This window comes from Chrysochloris asiatica, unplaced genomic scaffold (assembly GCF_000296735.1).
Source record: "Chrysochloris asiatica unplaced genomic scaffold, ChrAsi1.0 scaffold00136, whole genome shotgun sequence".
Lineage (NCBI taxonomy): Eukaryota > Metazoa > Chordata > Mammalia > Afrosoricida > Chrysochloridae > Chrysochloris > Chrysochloris asiatica.
Window position 1 is genome coordinate 2,384,694 of NW_006408654.1, and position 6,468 is coordinate 2,391,161.

Genomic DNA, 6,468 nt, shown 5'->3' on the forward strand with positions numbered 1-6,468 from the left:
ACCTTCCATCACTACAAAGTAAGTAACAACTATAGATGATTACACATCCATATTATTTTATGATATGCCAACATTTGGCATCCTACATGAAACATTTGGATAAAAAATTTCTACTTTATTTCCTATCTTCTCTCCTCTTGTCTCCCATCCCCCAAACACATTTTATAATAATACTGTAAGATTTATTTCCCAGACACCTAAACAGTATGAAGGATGGTAAGGTACAGCACAGGATTTACCATACATGGGAAATGAATGGCAAACCAAACTTTGGCATTGAGAACAACTCGCAAGTGTCAGCAGAGAAATCCCAGGAGGTGGTAGTGAAACTAAATTTTTTTTTTAATATATATATAAATGTTTTATTGTGAATTGTGTGATAGTTTACATGGGAGAACATTAGTTTTACATTCATTCTATCATACATCGTTTCACTGCCATAGTTACCATCCCATCCATGCATCATCACCCCACCAAAGGGTATACCCTACAAGCCTGCCCCCCCGCCCCCCACGGTCCTCAGCACACAGCCCCTTTCCCTCTCTGGATTTCAAGTCCCCAGCCACTCCATCTCTTCATGTCATCTTCTCTGCCTCCATCTCGGGCCTCACTGCTTCTCTGGGTAGGGTCTCACTCTCTGTGAAACTACATTTTAATTTACCAGAAGCAAACATGAGAGGTTACCTACATAATAAGCTATTGGAGATTAAAGACTTCCGAGACCATCACTAATTTGAAAATCATGCATATCACTTTGCTAGTGTATAAGGAAATGATGTCTCAAATATCCACCCCTAGTATCCTGAATTTGTTCTTCCTGTAGGGATTATCCGGCCATCAAATGTCAGCAACACAGGTTGATAAATATTGACACCACCAAGTTGATATGTGCAGAGTTAGAGAGAAATAGCTGCAGCTCTTCTAACCATCTTCCCCCAGGTTTTAGAATTGGGAGTGGGTGGGTAATAAATGAAGTTTTGGTAAGAAATTGAAATGTAACTTTCAAGGACAAGCTGCATTTTCCACGTATCAGCTGGACATGCTGTTCCTTCCCAAGGCCATAAAGATTCATCAAAGGTACAAGGAAACAGCATTATCATTCCAGAATGTTTTGTTCTATTAATTACTGCATCATTTAATGGTTTGATTAAGGTGTCTCAAGTCAATAAGGAACACTTAATGTTAGCTTTCTTATTTCTGCTAGCCAATGACTTTCTCTTTCTTGTTCTTTAGTCTCTCTAAGCTTTCCCAAAATGTGTAGTATCAGATCCAAACCTTAGTTTGTTTGGAAAGTGACTTCAGCATCTTGAAAATTAGCTGGCTTTGGCAAAGCATATTCCTTATCCTTGCCCCATAGGAAAGAAGGAAGGAGGTAGAAGGTTGGATTTTGTGGCTCTGGATGGTGACGAGAGCAAAGGAATAAATGTGGAAGAACTGGGGAAAAGATGACAGTTCCAATCTGCAAAGATGGCTTAGATCAAGGTTAAAATAAGGCAGAAGCAATCCAATAGTCTGCTCTTTTTCTTTACACAGATTTTTAGAAAAATTAGGGTTCTATATTTGCTGAGAGCCTGAGAAAATGGATCATATAGTATGGTGCTAGGATCATGTGGGTACATTAAAAATCTACAGAAAAACCTAGCTAGTTTCAACTGACATGGGTGAACATTAAAAAACAGCCAAAAGAAATACTCCAAATGGATACAGAGAATGCACAGGCCAGTCAAAGTTGGTCCTGTCATACTCTCTGTCCCCATGTCAAAGGACCAAGTGGAGTAGGTGACAAACATAATTCAAGCAGCTACTGCTCTTTCGTCTGTGACTTTTGCTGAAATGTGTTCACTGTTACTTGATTAGTGCATATCCAAGTATAATCAGCTTTTGATTTTCAATACACAGGACACTAATACACCCATTTCACAGCCTCAGTCAGACTGAAATAAAAATCACAAGAAGGCATCTGTGGCAAAGAACATTATAAAGGCTATAAATCTTTATCTTAATAGGCCTCTGAGAGTTTCCCCCTTATACGTAGGTGAAAGGGCAATGCAGGTGAAAAGGCAATGAACAAGATTTTCTTGTTTTTTAAGTGCTTTGTGCAACAATGTCCATGTGGATGAATTCTGAGATTCTTTTTGGAGGAGTCATATGTCTTACTCCAACTCCAAAGTCTTACTCAAATTCACAATAGCAACAAGATGGAGACAGCCTAAGTGCCCATCAATGAAAAAATGGATAAACAAACTTTGGTACACACACACAATGGAATATTATTGCTACCTTGAAGAATAACAAGGAAGCTACAATACACAGCATAACATGGATAAACCTTGAGAACATTGTGCTGAGTGAAATTAGTCAGTCACAAAAGGACAAATATTGCATAAGACCATTATTGTAAAAGCTTAAGAAAAGATACCTAAACTAAAAGGAAAAAAAAAAACTAATTCTTTGTTGGTTACTGCAGGGGGGGAGGGGACAGTAGAGCACAGGATAGGGGATAGACACATCATAGTGTGGTGGTTGGGAGGATAATAATACACAAAAAGTAGGAGGGGCATGGAAGAACAAGGTAGACAGGGAAACACTGAGGCAGATTTGCATGGGTTAAACAGGACAGAAGTAAATAGTGATGTATGCTCAACCTTGGAACAACAGGGCTCTGTGATGCAGGGATCGAGCCATAGTCTGAAGAGAGGAAATAATGTTAAGATGCTTGACTATCTTATGAATATTGGTTTTCCTTGCCTACTATTGAAGAAAGGAATATCAGAAAATATGATTACAGAAAGCTTGTAAGCCTGTCTTCAAGCCTATAACTGATTGGAATACCTAAAAGGGGTTCTAGAAATTGCCTAGTGAAATAGGCCTCTTAAGGAGCCTTTGCAGTTTATAGGACCTTGGGTGGAATCCTGAGCCCCATCCAGAACCTTCTGAGATGAGACATTCCCACTAAAAAGGACAGCAGACCAGCCTGGAATAGCTACAGCAACAGAAGACACTTCTTGAAAGAAAGATCAGTGGGGGGGAAACCCCAAAACAAAAATGACAGTCTGATTGACTACTACAAGAACAAGCAAGTTGCTCACCGGGAAGCCATCAAGGCAAGCAATCAAGTCCCTTTAGGACAAACACCTCTCCAAGACTGAAACTCAAAGGGAACACATGAGCAGGCATGTAAGCTTTCTGGCAACCACGTTGGTCTGCTGGTAAGTGGAAGAGGAGGGAAGACAGCAATGAAGAAATGGGCTGAGTTCAACCACATTCCATAGAATCCCATCGACCTGGAGATGAGAGAAGAGGATGGCTGGTTGGTCCGAAGTGTGGTGAGACCTGGGGACTCCTGAGCCCATGGACCAGGACCTAGTCATGGAGGACTAGAGCATCCAGCTGATATGAAGTGAGGGGAGATGCACAAGAATGCCCAAACTTGCAGATAGTACCTATTTGACTTAGCCTCAATGGCTTGATGAACTCTACTAGAGGAAGATAAAAAAAAATTTGATAAGGAAACAAGTGTAAATTGCTACAATTTGACCTATACTTATGGATGTAGTAGCTCAAAATACCAACTGAAAGGGAAAGAGTCTTCACATCAAGCATCAATCCTATCTCCTCTGTATACGGGGTTGATAGGAACTGGCAATTTAGACATTGGCTACCTAAAAATGAGGGGACAATAAAGGCATAAAGTGACTGGCTTACAAGTTTTCAAGAAGGAGTTTAGTTTAAGAGTGTGAAGGGGAAGATAGAGTCCCCACTGAATAGTTTTTGTCTTGTTTAGATGGGTCTGGTGAAAAGATGGGGATTAGAGTCTTATGGTTCAGTAGTGAGTAATTGTTATCATGACTAATTGTGACTGTCACAACTGTAAAGGTAGAAGTTTTGTAACAAAAAGTGGAGAGTAGTTAATCTTACAGTCCAGAAACAGAGGACCCTAGGGCCATCAAGGGAGATGAGCATGAGCAGAATGTGGGACCCTATCCAGAGAAGCAGTCACACCAGAGATGGAGGCAGAGAAGAGGACATGGATAGAGAGAGCAGCTGAGGACTCTAGACTCATGGAAAGAGAAAGACTGAGTGCTGACGGCCAGGAGGTAGGCTTGCAAAATGTGCCCTTTGGTTTAAATTATTATATATTCCTGAATGTTTTTGTGTGCATTCTCCAAAATAAACAACAACCAAAAGAAAATGAAAAAAAACAGAGCGAAAAGAAGCAAATACTGTAGAATGATATGTATGGAGTAGATTGTAACCATTGCAATGAAATGATGGTATAAAACCAATGTTCTCCCATGTAAACTATCACTCAATTCACAATAAACACTTAAAAACACACACACACACACACACACACACACACACAAACAAACAAACAAAAAAACGGAACCAGGCAGCTGTAATAACATAATAAAAGTTTGCTCTTCTGCTACATGTTTTGTTTTTGTTAACCCACAGATCTTTATAGAGTGTTTGCTATACTCAAGTTATTTTGTTGTTGTTGTTGTGAGGTGCCATCAAGTCAGTACTTACCCATAACGACCTTATGCACAGCAGAATGAAACAATGCCCGATCCTAGGCCAATCTCTCTATTGTTGCCATACTTGAGTCCATCGATGCTGCTACTTGGCCAATTCATCTCATTGGGGGTCTTCCTCTTTTTCTCTGACCCTCCACCTTACCAAACATGATATCCTTCTCCAGCAACTGGTCCCTCCTGACAATATGTCTGAAGTATGAGAGACAACGTTTATGGAGTATAAAAGATGTAGTCATTAAAGAAAAAAAAAATCTTACTTCCGAGTTCCAGTCTCCTAAGTAGCCCATTCCAGTGGTGGTTACTTTCCAGTTATATGTGATCATCACATGTAAACTACTGTAGCTCTTGCTCCCATGATCATCATTAGGGTCAGCCCTGCAGCTATAGATCAAAATGCTTCCAGGTAGTCTCTGAGCTTCCAGAAAGCGTCATCTGGGTGAGATGCTGGCTCTGAGGAAGGAACCAGAATTTCTTGCAACTGAAAAGGGATTGCTGAGGACATGGGGGACCTTTTGGGGCTACACTAATCCTCAGTATGCAACTTCCAGAGCAGCTTATCTTTCTCCATGTACTACTTGCTGACTTTCAACTCCTTCTCCAGCCACTCCTGGAGAACAGCCTGCTGGTAGAAAGTTGCCTTGAAATTGCTATGTGCTTGTCCATCTGAGCTTTTAATTCCTCATTCTCCTGCTGGACTCATTTCAGTTTGTCAAGCAGGGCTGTATTGTTGTCCACCAGTTTCTCCATTTTCATTGACTTGATGTATTGTAGATTCAGTTTCTAATTCTTGATCTCTAGCACAGCTTTCAAATTCTTGTTCCAGATACATAAGCTGAGGGTTTTTTAAATGTATTTTTCTTTTGATATTCTTTTTTGTTCTTCTGATTTCAATTTTTCATTTAAAGTATCATTTTCATTCTTCAGATTGTTGATTTGTTTCTCTAATGCAAATCCTCAAGTGATTTCTTTTCCATTTCATGGTTTCTCTTGATTTCTGAAAGCGAAGTTTCATCCACCTTCTTTAGCAGTTCTATTTTCTCCAACTGGCTAGCTTCAATCTCCAATGTAGAGGTTTCACGGACAGCATTTAAGTTGTCAAACTGCACTTGAAACTGGATTTTATACTTCTATGTCTCTTCAGTAGAAGTCATCTGAAGCTTTTCACACACCATGATGTAAAATTCTTTAAGCCAACTCTCTAGTTTTAGATCAGTCTGGTGCTGCTGGTTTGGTTTTTGGACAAATCCTTTGAATTTATATATCATCCCTGGCTTTTCATAAATTCTCACAGATAATTGAAGCTCTCCCCACAGGTTAGCAAGTTCTTGAGATAGGGCTTGGCTTTGTTTCAGTGCTTCCTAGTGCTCAGACACTAAGTGCTGAATCACAGCAACTAATGCTTCAAACTTGGTGTTACCACAGGAAAGAAGTTCTTGAGCTGCAGCATCAGTCCACTTTGGTTTTCACATTTTGTTTTATAGTGAACTAGTTCAATTGTTTTTCAGTGCACAGCACATCTGTGTCTGGGTTCATAAACTTATGACAGTATTTTACCTGCCCTTTTCAACTGTATTAAAAGCTGTCAATACTTTTTTTTGAAGAAAGATTTTGAGGAGTTTTTAAAAATATTTTTATTGTGAATTATATGATAGTTTACATGGGAAAACATTAGTTTTACATTCATTCTGTCGTATATCATTTCATTGCCATGGTTACAATCCCCTCCATGCATCATCAACCAACCAAAGGGTATACCCTCAAGCCTACCAACCCCTCCCACCCAGTCTTCAGCACACAGTCCCTCTCCCTCTCTGGATCTAAAGTCCCCAGCTGCTCCATCACTTCATGTCATCATCTCTGCCTCCATCTCAGGCATCACTGCTACTGTGGGTAGGGTCCCGCTCTTTGCTCTTCTCCGCTGATGGTC

General features: G+C 40.0%; 1 pseudogene; it reads right to left on the bottom strand.

Annotated features, from left to right (window-relative positions):
* Positions 1-4,969: 4,969 nt before the first annotated feature.
* On the bottom strand, positions 4,970-6,039 carry LOC102839004 (annotated as a pseudogene).
* Positions 6,040-6,468: the final 429 nt, after the last annotated feature.